The following is a 14,825-nucleotide window of genomic DNA, read 5'->3' on the forward strand; positions in this document are numbered from 1 at the left end:
AGTTTGTAACCCATGTGATTTCTATTTCTACTTGTTTGTTGTAGTTGTAAAATGTGTAAATATTTTAGTATCCTAATTTTTCTTTTATTTGAATTATCATTTTTATTTCCTCAATATGTTGACTAATTTATGGCCAAATTAGTATGATAAGAAGGATCTTAAAGTGAGTTGAACAACTTTTTGAATTAGTTGTTTTTCATTATGTTTTATTCAAAATAACAAGAGATGGAATTAGACATGCATAATTTCTTTAGTTATATTTTGGTCAAGTATAAACTTGATAGCATTGTAATATGTACAAATATAATGTTTAATAAAACAAATATTTGAAATGGTTAAATACCCCTTGTAATAGCCAATGGCCATGGTTATTTCTTAAGATTTGTCTCGTTTTCTTTGCATTTTTTGTAGTTTAAGTTTTATTTAAGATTTATTAGTTTGTTTCTCAACACTAAAGTTAGAAATCACAATTTTAAAAATAAATTAATCATTTACTCAAAACATAAGTTTGCTTTTTGTTCTTCTGCTTCCTTTGCCCAGCTCCTTCTTGACCCAAACTTGGCAATAAGTAAGACCAAGGTAAGGTGGATTGGGCATTTGAGTGGATCGTGGGATACCTCTAGAAGAAATCACAATTTTAAAAATAAATTAATTAGTTATTAACAACAAAAACTTGCTTCTTGTTTCTCTGATTGATTTGTCACAACTCCTTCCTGACCCCAACTTGGCAATAAGACCAAGGTAAGGCGGATCGAACATTGAGGTGGGTCGCGAGGATACCTCTAGAAGAAATCACAATTTTAAAAATAAATTATTCATTTACTCACAACATAAGTTTACTTTTTGTTTCCATGCTTCCTTTGCCCAACTTCTTATTGACCCTAACTTGACAATAAGTAAGACTAAGGTAAAGTGGATCGGACATTTGGGTGGGTCGCGAGGATAACTCTAAAAGAAATCGTAAGTTTTAAAATAAATTAATCATTTATTCACAACATAAGCTTGCTTCTTGTTCCTCTGTTTGATTTGTATCAACTATTTCCTTACCTTAACTTGACAATAAGTAAGATCAAGGTAAGGCGGATCTGACGTTGGGTGGGTCGCGAGGATACCTCTAGAAGAAATCAGAATTTTTAAAATAAATTAATCATTTACTTCCAACATAATTTTGTTTTTTGTTCCTCTCCTTCTTGACCCCAACTTGGCAATAAGTAAGACTAAGGTAAGGCGGATTGGGCGTTGGGGTGGGTCGCAATGATACTTTTAATAGAAATCACAATTTTAAAACTAAATAAATTATTTATTCACGACGTAAACTTGTTTTTTGTTCCTTTGCTTACTTTGTCTCAACTTCTTCCTGACCCCAACTTGGCAATAATTAAGACCAAGGTAAGGCGGATCGGACGTTGAGGTGGATCGCGAGGATACCTCTAGAAGAAATCACAATTTTAAAAATAAATTAATCATTTACTCACAACATAAGCTTGTTTCTTGTTGTTCTGCTTCCTTTGCTTCAACTCCTTCTTGACCCCAACTTGACAATAAGTAAGACCAAGGTAAGGCAGACCAGGCGTAGGGGTGGGTCACGAGGATACCTTAGAAGACATCACAATTTTAAAAATAAATAAATTATTTATTCACAACATGAGCTTGTTTCTTGTTCTTCTGCTTACTTTGCCTCATCTCTTTCCTGACCCCAGATTGGGCGTTGGGGTGGGTCGTGAGGATACTTCTAGAAAAAATCACAATTTTAAAAATAAATTAATCATTTACTCACAATATAAGCTTGTTTGTTGTTCCACTGTTTCCTTTGCCTCAACTCCTTCCTGACCCCAACTTGGCAATAAGTAAGACCAAGGTAAGGCGAACCTCTAGAAGAAATCACAATTTTAAAAATAAATTAATCATTTACTCACAACATAAGTTTGCTTCTTGTTTCCGTGATTCCTTTGCCCCACTTCTTATTGACCATAACTTGGCAATAAGTAAGACCAAGGTAAGGTGGATCAAACATTTGGGTGGGTCGAGAGGATACCTCTAAAAGAAATCGCAATTTTTAAAATAAATTAATCATTTATTCAAAACATAAACTTGCTTCTTGTTTCTCTGTTTGATTTGTATCAACTCTTTTCTGACCCTAACTTAACAATAAGTAAGATCAAGGTAAGTCGGATCGGACGTTGCGTTGGGTCGCGAGGATACCTCTAGAAGAAATCACAATTTTAAAAATAAATTAATCATTTACTTCCAACATAAGTTTGCTTCTTGTTCCTCTGCTTACTTTGCCTCCGCTCCTTCTTGACTCCAACTTGATAATAAGTAAGACCAAGGTAAGGCGGATTGGGCATTGGGGTGGGTCGTGATGATACCTTTAAAAGAAATCACAATTTTAAAAATAAACTAATTATTTATTCACAACATAAACTTGTTTTTTGTTCCTCTACTTACTTTGTCTCAGCTTCTTCCTGACCCCAACTTGGCAATAAGTAAGACCAAGGTAAGGCGGATTAGACGTTGGGGTGGATCGCGAGGATACCTCTAGAAGAAATCACAATTTTAAAAATAAATTAATCATTTACTCACAACATAAGCTTGTTTCTTGTTGTTCTGCTTCCTTTGCTCAACTCCTTTCTGACCCCAACTTGGCAATAAGTAAAACCAAGGTAAGGCAGACCAGGCATTGGGGTGGGTTGCGGGGATACCTTAGAAGACATCACAATTTTAAAAATAAATACATTATTTATTCACAACATGAGCTTGATTCTTATTCTTCTGCTTACTTTGCCTCAACTCCTTCTTGACCCCAAATTGGGCGTTGGGGTGGGTCGCGGGGATACTTCCAGAAAAAATCACAATTTTAAAAATAAATTAATCATTTACTCACAATATAAGCTTGTTTGTTGTTCCTCTGTTTCTTTTGCCTCAACTCCTTTTTGACCCCAACTTGGCAATAAGTAAGACCAAGGTAAGATGAACCTCTAGAAGAAATCACAATTTTAAAAATAAATTAATCATTTACTCACAACATAAGTTTGCTTCTTGTTTCCGTGATTCCTTTGCCCAACTTCTTATTGACCCTAACTTGGCAATACGTAAGACCAAGGTAAGGTGGATCAGACATTTGGGTGGGTCACAATGATACCTCTAGAAGAAATCACAATTTTTAAAATAAATTAATCATTTATTCACAACATAAGCTTGCTTCTTGTTCCTCTGTTTGATTTGTATCAACTTTTTCTTGACCCTAACTTAACAATAAGTAAGATCAAGGTAAGACGGATCAGATGTTGGGGTGCGTCGTGAGGATACCTCTAGAAGAAATCGCAATTTTTAAAATAAATTAATCATTTACTCACAACATAAGTTTGTTTTTTTTTCCTCTGCTTACTTTGCCTTAGCTCCTTCTTGACCCCAACTTGACAATAAGTAAGTCCAAGGTAAGGCAGATCAGGCATTGGGGTGGGTCGCGATGATACCTTTAAAAGAAACCACAATTTTAAAAATAAATAAATAATGTATTCACAACATAAGCTTATTTTTTGTTCCTCTGCTTACTTTGTCTCAACTTCTTCCTGACCCCAACTTGGCAATAAGTAAGACCAAGGTAAGGCGGATCGGACGTTGGGGTGGATCGCGAGGATACCTCTAGAAGAAATCACAATTTTTAAAATAAATAAATCATTTACTCATAGCATAAACTTGTTTCTTGTTGTTTTGCTTCCTTTGCCTCAACTCCTTCTTGACCCCAACTTGGCAATAAGTAAGACCAAGGTAAGGCAGACCGGGCGTTGGGGTGGGTTGTGGGGATACCTTAGAAGACATCATAATTTTAAAAATAAATTAATTATTTATTCACAACATGAACTTGTTTCTTGTTTCTTGTTCTTCTGGTTACTTTGCGTCAGCTCCTTCCTGACCCCAACTTGGCAATAAGTAAGACCAAGGTAAGACAGACTGGGCATTGGGGTGGGTTGCAGGGATACTTCTAGAAGAAATCACAATTTCAAAAATAAATTAATCATTTACTCACAATATAAGCTTGTTTGTTGTTCCTCTATTTCCTTTGTCTCAACTTCTTCCTGACCCCAACTTGGCAATAAGTAAGACCAAGGTAAGGCGAACCAGATGTTGAGGTGGATCACGAGGATACCTTTAAAAGAAATCACAATTTTAAGAATAAATTAATCAATTACTCAAAACATAAACTTGCTTCTTGTTTCTCTGTTTCTTTTGTCTTAGTTTCTTCGTGTCATGTCGTGTTGTATTGTTTTGTGGTTGTCTTAGGTCAATTAGGAGAGGCCAAACAAACTTCCACCTTCACGTGGTTGACTTTGTTAGTAGAGAATGTTTGAATAAATATTTTTGAAACTAAGAGAAGCTTGTATAAATATTATCATTTGAAGAAATCACAATTTTAAAAATAAATTAATCATTTACTCACAACTTAAGCTTGTTTCTTGTTGTTCTACTTCCTTTGCCTCAACTCCTTCCTAACCCCAACTTGGCAATAAGTAAGACCAAGGTAAGGCAGACCAGGCGTTGGGGTGGGTCGCTTGGATACTTCTAGAAAAAATCACAATTTTAAAAATAAATTAATCATTTACTCACAATATAAGCTTGTTTATTGTTCCTCTGTTTCCTTTGTCTCAACGCCTTCCCGACCTGAACTTGGCAATAAGTAAGACTAAGGTAAGATGAATTAGACGTTGGGGTGGATCGCGAGGATACCTCTAGAAGAAATCACAATTTTAAAAATAAATTAATCAATTACTCACAAGATAAACTTGCTTCTTGTTTCTTTGTTTCCTTTGCCTTAGCTCCTTCTTGTCATGTTGTGTTGTGTTGTGTTGTGTTGTGTTGTGTTGTTTTGTGGTTGTTTTAGGTCAATTAGGAGAGACCAAACAAACTTCCACCTTTATGTGGTTGACCTTGTTAGTAGAGAATGTTTAAATAAATATTTTTGAAACTAAGAGAAGCTTGTGTAAATATATTCATTTAAAATAAATAATATTTTATATAAGTCATTATAGGATTGTTGAAATTCTCAAAGTAAAAAGAATTTATGATTTTAAAGGCAAAAATAAAAGTACACTTTAATTATTCATTATAATTTTCCATAATTATTTCATTTATTTTTAGTAGTGTAAGAACTTTATCTCAAACACAAAACATAGGATGTATGCATGAGTTAACCACTATGTGTACCTATAATGTGTGTATAAGCTACCTGTTCTAGTTTAAACCGATTTTTGCTAGTTGTAAAGAGGTGGTAGAAGTTATGGTCCACTAAATCAAATGTTTAGAAGTTGTGGAATATCATGTATTTCTTTCTATATGTTGTATGTTGAAAGACTTACACCTTGGTTATGACAACTAGTAATGATGTTTGTGTTGGGCATTTGGGTGGATCATGAGATAGCGCTAGAAGAAACCATAATTTAAAAAGTAAATTAATTAGTTATTAACAACATAAAGTTGCTTCTTGTTTCTTTGTTTGATTTGTCTCAGCTCCTTCTTGATCCCAACTTGGCAATAAGTAAGACCAAGGTAAAGCGGATTGGACATTGGAGTGGGTCGCGAGGATACCTCTAGAAGAAATCACAATGTTAAAAATAAGTTAATCATTTACTCACAACATAAGTTTGCTTCTTGTTTTCGTGTTTCCTTTGCCCAACTTCTTATTGACTCTAACTTGGCAATACGTAAGACCAAGGTAAGGTGGATAAGATATTTGGGTGGGTTGCGAGGATACTTTTAGAAAAAATTGCAATTTCTAAAATAAATAAATTATTTATTCACAACATAAGCTTGCTTCTTGTTCCTCTGCTTGATTTGTATCAACACTTTCCTGACCCTAACTTGATAATAAGTAAGATCAAGCTAAGGTGGATCGAACGTTGGGGTGGGTCACGAGGATACCTTTAGAAGAAATCACAATTTTTAAAATAAATTAATCATTTACTTACAACACAAGTTTGCTTCTTGTTCTTCTGTTTACTTTGCCTCAGCTCCTTCTTGACTCCAACTTGACAATAAGTAAGACCAAGGTAAGACGGATCGAACGTTGGGGTGGGTCGCGATAATACCTTTAAAAGAAATCACAATTTTAAAAATAAACTAATTATTTATTCACAACATAAGCTTTTTTTTGTTCCTCTATTTACTTTGTCTCAGCTTCTTCCTAACCCCAACTTGGTAATAAGTAAGACCAAGGTTAAGCGGATCGGACGTTGGAGTGGATCGCAAGGATACCTCTAGAACAAATCACAATTTTTAAAGCAAATTAATCATTTACTCACAACATAAGCTTATTTCTTGTTATTCTGCTTCCTTTGTCTCAACTCCTTCCTGACTCCAACTTGACAATAAGTAAGACCAAGGTAAGGCAGATCGGGCGTTGGGGTGGGTCGTGGGGATACCTTAGAAGACATCACAATTTTAAAAATAAATAAATTATTTATTCACAACATGAGCTTGTTTCTTGTTTTTTGTTCTTCTGCTTACTTTGCCTCAGCTACTTCCTGACCCCAACTTGACAATAAGTAAGACCAAAGTAAGACAGATTGGGCGTTGGGGTGGGTCGCGGAGATACTTCTAGAAGAAATCACAATTTTAAAAATAAATTAATCATTTACTCACAATATAAGTTTGTTTGTTGTTCCTCTGTTTCCTTTGCCTCAACTCCTTCCTGACCCCAACTTGGCAATAAGTAAGACCAAAGTAAGGCGAATCGGACGTTGGGGTGGATCGCGAGGATACCTTTAGAAGAAATCACAATTTTAAAAATAAATTAATCAATTACTTACAACATAAACTTGCTTCTTGTTTCTATGTTTCCTTTGTATTAGCTTTTTCGTGTCATGTCGTGTTGTGTTGTTTTGTGGTTGTTTTAGGTCAATTAGGAGAGGCCAAACAAACTTCCACCTTCACATGGTTGACCTTGTTAGTAGAGAATGTTTGAATAAATATTTTTGAAACTAAGAGAAGCTTGTGTAAATATATTCATTTAAAATAAAGTAAGACCAAGGTAAGGCGGATCGGACATTGGGGTGGATCGCGAGGACACCTCTAGAAGAAATCACAATTTTAAAAATAAATTAATCATTTACTCACAACTTAAGCTTGTTTCTTGTTGTTCTGTTTTCTTTGCCTCAACTCCTTCCTGACCCCAACTTGACAATAAGACCGACCAAGGTAAGGCAGACCGAGCGTTGGGGTGGGTCGTGGGGATACCTTAAAATACATCACAATTTTAAAAATAAATAAATTATTTATTCACAACATGAGTTTGTTTCTTGTTCTTCTGCTTATTTTGACTCAACTCTTTCTTGACCCCAACTTGACAATAAGTAAGACCAAGGTAAAACAGATTGGGTGTTGGGGTGGGTCGCTTGGATACTTCTAGAAGAAATCATAATTTTAAAAATAAATTAATCATGTACTCACAATATAAGCTTGTTTCTTGTTCCTCTGTTTTCTTTGTCGCAACTCCTTCCCGACCCCAACTTGACAATAAGTAAGACCAAGGTAAGGCGAACTAGACGTTGGAGTGGATCGCGAGGATACCTCTAAAAGAAATCACAATTTAAAAAATAAATTAATCAATTACTCACAAGATAAACTTGCTTCTTGTTTCTTTGTTTTCTTTGCCTTAGCTCCTTCGTGTCATGTTGTGTTGTGTTGTTTTGTGGTTGTCTTAGGTCAATTAGGAGAGACCAAGCAAGCTTCCACCTTCACGTGGTTGACCTTGTTAGTAGAGAATGTTGAATAAACATTCTTTAAACTAAGAGAAACTTGTGTAAATATATTCATTTAAAATAAATAATATTTTATATAAGTCATTATAAGATTGTTGAAATTCTCAAAATAAAAAGAATTTATGATTTTAAAGGCAAAAATAAAAGTACATTTTAATTATTCATTATAATTTGCCATAATTATTTCATTTATTTTTAGTAGTGTAAGAACTTTATCTCAAACACAAAACATAGGACGTATGCATGAGTTATTCACTATGTGTACCTATAATGTGTGTATAAGCTACCTTGTTCTAGTTTAGACCGATTTTTGCTAGTTGTAAAGAGGTGGTAGAAGTTATGGTCCACTAAATCAAATGTTTAGAAGTTGTGGAATATCATTTATTTCTTTCTATATGTTGTATTTTGAAAGACTTACACCTTGGTTATGACAACTACTAATGATGTTTGTGTTGGGCATTCGGGTGGATCATGGGATAGCTCTAGAAGAAACCACAATTTTAAAAATAACTTAATTAGTTATTAACAACATAAACTTGCTTCTTGTTTCTCTGATTGATTTGTCTCAGCTTCTTCTTGACCCCAACTTGGCAATAAGTAAGACCAAGGTAAGGCGGATTGGACATTGGGGTGGGTCGCGGGGAAACCTCTAGAAGAAATCACAATGTTAAAAATAAGTTAATCATTTACTCACAACATAAGTTTGCTTCTTTTCGTGCTTCCTTTGCCTAACTTCTTATTGACCCTAACTTGGCAATAAGTAAGACCAAGGTAAGGTGGATCAGACATTTGGGTGGGTCACGAGGATACCTTTAGAAGAAATCGCAATTTTTAAAATAAATTAATCATTTATTCACAACATAAGCTTGATTCTTGTTCCTCTGTTTGATTTGTATCAACACTTTCCTGATGCTAACTTGATGATAAGTAAGATCAAGGTAAGGCGGATCAGACGTTGAGGTGGGTTGCGAAGATACCTCTAGAAGAAATCACAATTTTTAAATTAAAAATAAATCATTTACTTATGACATAAGTTTGCTTCTTGTTCATCTGTTTACTTTGCCTCAGCTCCTTCTTGACCCCAACTTGACAATAAGTAAGACCAAGGTAAGACGGATCGAACGTTGGGGTGGGTCGCGATAATACCTTTAAAAGAAATCACAATTTTAAAAATAAACTAATTATTTATTCACAACATAAGCTTGTTTTTTGTTCCTCTACTTACTTTGTCTCAGCTTCTTCCTGACCCCAACTTGGCAATAAGTAAGACCAAGGTAAGGCGGATCAGACGTTGGGGTGGATCGCGAGGATACCTCTAAAACAAATCACAATTTTAAAAATAAATTAATCATTTACTCACAACATAAGCTGGTTTCTTGTTGTTCTGTTTCCTTTGCTTCAGCTCCTTCCTGACCCCAACTTGGCAATAAGTAAGACCAAGGTAAGACAGACTGGGCGTTGGGGTGGCTCATGGGGATACTTTAGAAGACATCACACTTTTAAAAATAAATAAATTATTTATTCACAACGTGAGCTTGTTTCTTGTTCTTCTGCTTACTTTGCCTCAACTCCTTCCTGACCCCAACTTGACAATAAGTAAGACCAAGGTAAGGCAGATTGGGCGTTGGGGTGGGTCGCGGGGATATTTCTAGAATAAATCACAATTTTAAAAATAAATTAATCATTTACTCACAATATAAGCTTGTTTGTTGTTCCTCTATTTCATTTGCCTCAACTCATTCTTGACCCCAACTGGGCAATAAGTAAGACCAAGGTAAGGCGAACCGGACGTTGGGGTGGATCGCGAGGATGCCTTTAGAAGAAATCACAATTTTAAAAATAAATTAATCAATTACTCACAACATAAACTTGCTTCTTGTTTCTTTGTTTCATTTGCCTTAGCTTCTTCGTGTCATGTTGTGTTGTGTTGTTTTGTGGTTGTCTTAGGTCAATTAGGAGAGGTTAAACAAGCTTCCACCTTCACGTGGCTGACTTTGTTAGTAGAGAATGTTTGAATAAATATTCTTAAAACTAAGAGAAGTTTGTGTAAATACATTCATTTAAAATAAATTATATTTTATATAAGTCATTATAGGATTGTTGAAATTCTCAAAGTAAAAAGAATTTGTGATTTTAAAGGCAAAAATAAAAGTGCATTTTAATTATTCATTATAATTTGCTATAATTATTTCATTTATTTTTAGTAGTGTAAGAACTTTATCTCAAACACAAAAGATAGGATGTATGCATGAGTTAACCATTATGTGTACCTATGATGTGTGTATAAGCTACCTTGTTATAGTTTAGACCCATTTTTGCTAGTTGTAAAGAGGTGGTAGAAGTTATGATCCACTAAATCAAATGTTTAGAAGTTGTTGAACATCATTTTCTTTCTATATGTTGTATTTTGAAAGACACCTTGGTTATGACAACTTCTAAGGATGTTCGTGTTGTCAATATAGCTAAAAATGAATTCAGAAGGATAAAACCTACAATGTAGTGTGAGATGCATTAACATTCCCATTTCTATTTGGGATGTATTTAAAGGGCAAGTAGTGAACCAATTAATGAGATGATGAAATCAATAAAGTTGCATCCACTTCCTATTGTCAATTGAACACTATTTGTGAATTAATCATTATGTAAGTGTGTAATAATGCCCTCAGTTGTTATGTATTGTTATATTTATGTCATTTTTAGTGATCACATAAATAGGTTGAATTGAGAGGTGCTTGTCTTGTCAACATAGAAAAAAATGAACAATGAAGATGATGAGACCCTTGGTTTAGTATAGGTTGAGTTGAGATTCCTCTTTCTAGTTGGGATGCACTTAAGGGCTTATTTGTTATTGAACTAAGTAAACTCAAATATAACTAGAATGGTAGATGATGTCACATGGTGTCATGTGTTACCACATAAGCTTAGGTTATCCAAAAAGGATGTGTTATCAATTTCATGTCAATTAGATATGCTTGACTCTACAAATTTTTTACTACTATTATGGTGGAATTCAACAAAAGCTAGGGAATAGTGGAAGTTGAAGCATTAGGTTTCTTGAAGATTTAGTGACAAATAGGTAGTGTGAAAGATAATTTTTCTCCCATTCATGGATGACTATTGCATCACACTTCTTTCAAAGTTGTAGTTAAACTAGATTTTGAACGCTAGACATGTTAAACTCTTTTATTATTATATACACATCATTAGAAAACTGAGTCACTCACAACTAGTTGTAATGGTTGAAAAATAGATAAATCATACATACAATAAAAGTTGAAAACAAGACTGTAAATAAGCGGTTCTTAAGCATAAACATACTTTTATATAAGGGATAAGATTATAACTTAGAGAATCTCAATTGTGTCAATTAGTAAAATTTGGTTGGATGTCATCTATTTTGGAGTGGCCCATAGGATGTTCATTTCTTCAACATATCTTGAATTTAAGTCAATTGTTCATTTGACCAACTTACATAGTTTGTGTCAAATGCTTTCAAATCAATAACCAAGTCTTATGAATTAAGGTTGTATGATCTCTATAACAAAGTGTGTTTGTGCATGTGTCATATTTCAAGCAAACCGATGGAGCTATGACCCACAAAGAATGAAGAGTGGAAAATAGTGTAGGTGTGAGAGCACAATGTGTGGCAAACCTTGCTCACATGTTAAGGACCTTTTAGACAAGGCTTAGTTGTAGATTATTTGGATAAAAAGAGTTACTGTGTTGAATGATATTACCGAGGGCAAGAAGTAGTTGGACTGGTGGAACTCAACTTTGAGGAGGAAGTCTCCATGGAGGATGAGTTTGTAAAAACCATATTAGAAATTGGATCTCCCAACCTATTCAAGGATCTTGAACTCAAAAGAGGCCATAAATTAGATCATAAAGAGCTTTAAATGTGCTTTGAATTTGAGTCAATCTAAGAACCACAAAGAGTCATTATAAATGAGCACAAAGTTAGGACATACCACATTGTAGTTGGACTTTATGCAAAATGAAGACATTAAGATAGATTAGAGAAAGATTATGAATTGAGACCACCAAATCAATCTGTAGAGACCTAAAATTGTCCTGTTTAATTAAATAAATATTTTTATTTATTTAATTATTTTATCCTAAGTTTTTTATTAATTAAATGAATCTTTATTTATTTAATTAATTAATTTATCCTCTTTTAACCTTTTCTCATTTAAATAAATACATACTTAATTAATTCATATATATCCTCTTTTAGTCTTTATTTATTTAATTAATTCATTTATCCTCTTTTAACCTTTTTTCATTTATTTAAATTATCATTTTCCTAAATTAAATAAATACTTTTATTTATTTAATTGATCCCACTTCATCTATTAATTAAATAAATCTTTATTTATTTAATTAATTCATTAGTCTTTTCTACCCATGACACATGTCATTCATCTCTTAATTCCTACACAACCTACCCTCTTATTATTTTATTATTTTTTCTACCTACCCTCTAATCCTAACTGACCATTTAGCTTTTACACCTCTTAATCTTATCCCTTCATTTCTTACAATGTCTTCTATATAAAATGATACTCTCCTTCATTATCAACCTCCTAATCATTCTATTAAACTCCTAAGCATTCTAGCATTCAAACTTTCATATGCGATCAAGCTATCAACCACATTTCCGTTCTTTGTTGAGCTCTTGTGCACACATAAAATCTGAGAGCAAATATATCAAGCAAGATCGATAGAGATATGAAGAATGGAGATCCAAACCCTATTGAACACGTGATGGCATAATCTTTGTGATTTTGTTGATTTACATTGTCTTAGGTAATCTTCATATATTATGGTGGATATTTGTTGTTGTTAGGCTAAGATTTTGTGGTTGAATTCATTTAGTCTTTCAATATTGTTGTTTCCATTTTTACCATAAACATTTTGGCACGCCTGGTGGGACATGGATTTTTGTTAGATCTATGTTTTTTGCAGATTTTTCTAACCATATATAGTTATTTTGTAAAACAATTTGAAGAATAAGCTTGTGCAACTAGGGTTTTGGACATAAAATTAAGATCTTGGAAAGATCTAATCCATTTTCACAAATAGCTTAGAAATTTTGCACCAAACTTTGTTGGCAAGTTGAAGACAGTATCAAGAGCTCTCAATCCAAAATTCAGAATTTGTGGAGCATATTTGTATTTTCTATGAATTTTTTATGAATTTTCATAAAAAACAAATTTGAGAGCAAATGAGAGGATTTTTCGAATTTTTTTATATTTTTGGAAAGCCCTCCAATTTATACACATGATCTGTTCTTTGTGATTTTAATTTTGATGCAAAATATTTCCTAAAAAACTGGATCTTTAACAATCAAGTTTTTTTATTATTTTGATCAGATCTCACAAACTGCTTTGAATTTTAACATCCAATTTTTTTTCTAGATCAAAGAACAGTATAAAAAATGCTCAGTACAAAAATCACATTTTTTGGATTATATTTTAATTTTCTATGAATTTTTTATGTATTTTCATAAAAAATTAATTTTGAGAGAAAATTAACAATTTTTTTGGATTTTGTTACATTTTTGGAAAGCTCTTAGAATTATACATATGATCTATTATTTGCGATTTTAATTTTGATGCAAAATAATTCCCAACAAATCAAATCTTTAAACATTAGTGTTTTGCATTAATTTGCTCATATCTCACAAACTACTTGTAATTTTTGTAGGAATTGTTTTATGCAAGTTTGGAAAGCTATTAGGAGTTTCCAGTAAAAAATTCAGAATTTTTTTAATCAATGTTGCATTTTCTATGAATTTTTTATGATTTTTCATAAAAAATTAATTTTTGGAGCAAATTAGAATATTTTTTTGATTTTCTTACATTTTTGGAAATTTCTTGAAATTTTACAGGTGCTCTCTTTTTTATGATGCAAAATAACTAAGAGAAAATCAAATCTTTGAATTTGTCAAAAAACGCATTATCGAAGGCCCCTATTTCACAAAGTGTTTTGGGATTTTGTTAAAATAAACCTAACTTGTTTGCTTGTAGGAAGGGGTAATCATTTGAAACAACCTAAACTACTCATAAATCTTTGTTGCAGGATCTTGACAATGGTTTTTCTTTTGATTTTCATTGCTTGCTTTATTTCCATAGACTAGCAAACACTTCAATTGGTGCACTAAAATTGAATCAGTGTCTTTTGTGTCTTGGGCAACAGGCTCTTTGTGTTTAATCTTTAGAGGGCCTACCTCCCTGTGTGGTCATTAGAACTACTAGTGAGGAGGGAATGACCCAAATGGTAGCAAGGAAAACTCACCTCTTTCGAACCACTATAAATAACTGTATCCATGGTGAAAGCCATGGGTAACATGTGTTGATTAGTTCATACTGACACTATGTCTCCACATAAACCCGTTTGATCAAATTTATTTGATCAGAAGTAGGGTGTAACTCCTACCGACTGGGAGCCTTCTGTATTTATAGAGCTAAAAGTGCCGCATGTATGGCTACACGAGCGGATGCACTTACTAGCACCTTTTTGTTTTAGAAAGACAAAATCCATCTAGTTGTTGGGGCAGGAGGTCGGACCTCTAGAGCGGCCCACACACATACGGTTCTTAGTAGAGATACAAAGTTCGCCACAGGGAGTTTTCATGGGGACTGATGTTTGACTGCCTCGGAGAAGTGAGTGCCGAGGGTGGAGCCAGTGGGGTCAAGCATCTAAGTATGCGCTCTGAATAGCGTAGCCTCGGGGGAAAACCCATGTGGGATCAACAACTATTATCCTAGCCAGCCATAAGAATTGTGCATGTCTTTTTATTAAACATTCAAACATTAAGGACCAAACATTAAAACATTGTGTCTTTTGTGTCTTCAAGTGTATGCAAAATATTTATATATCAAACAACACACTTTCTTTTGAGTCATTTTGAGTCTAAACACTTGCAAACATTGAGTCCTCATCAACATTGTGTCATTTTGTCACGAAAAACAATCAAAAATTTAGATTTGGTCACAACAAAAACTTTACACATTGGAAAAAATTTCACTTAGTTTCTAGAAACGTGTTTGTGTCATTTAACCGCAT

The sequence above is a fragment of the Cryptomeria japonica genome, chromosome 10 (genome assembly GCF_030272615.1).
Source record: "Cryptomeria japonica chromosome 10, Sugi_1.0, whole genome shotgun sequence".
NCBI classification, from domain to species: domain Eukaryota; kingdom Viridiplantae; phylum Streptophyta; class Pinopsida; order Cupressales; family Cupressaceae; genus Cryptomeria; species Cryptomeria japonica.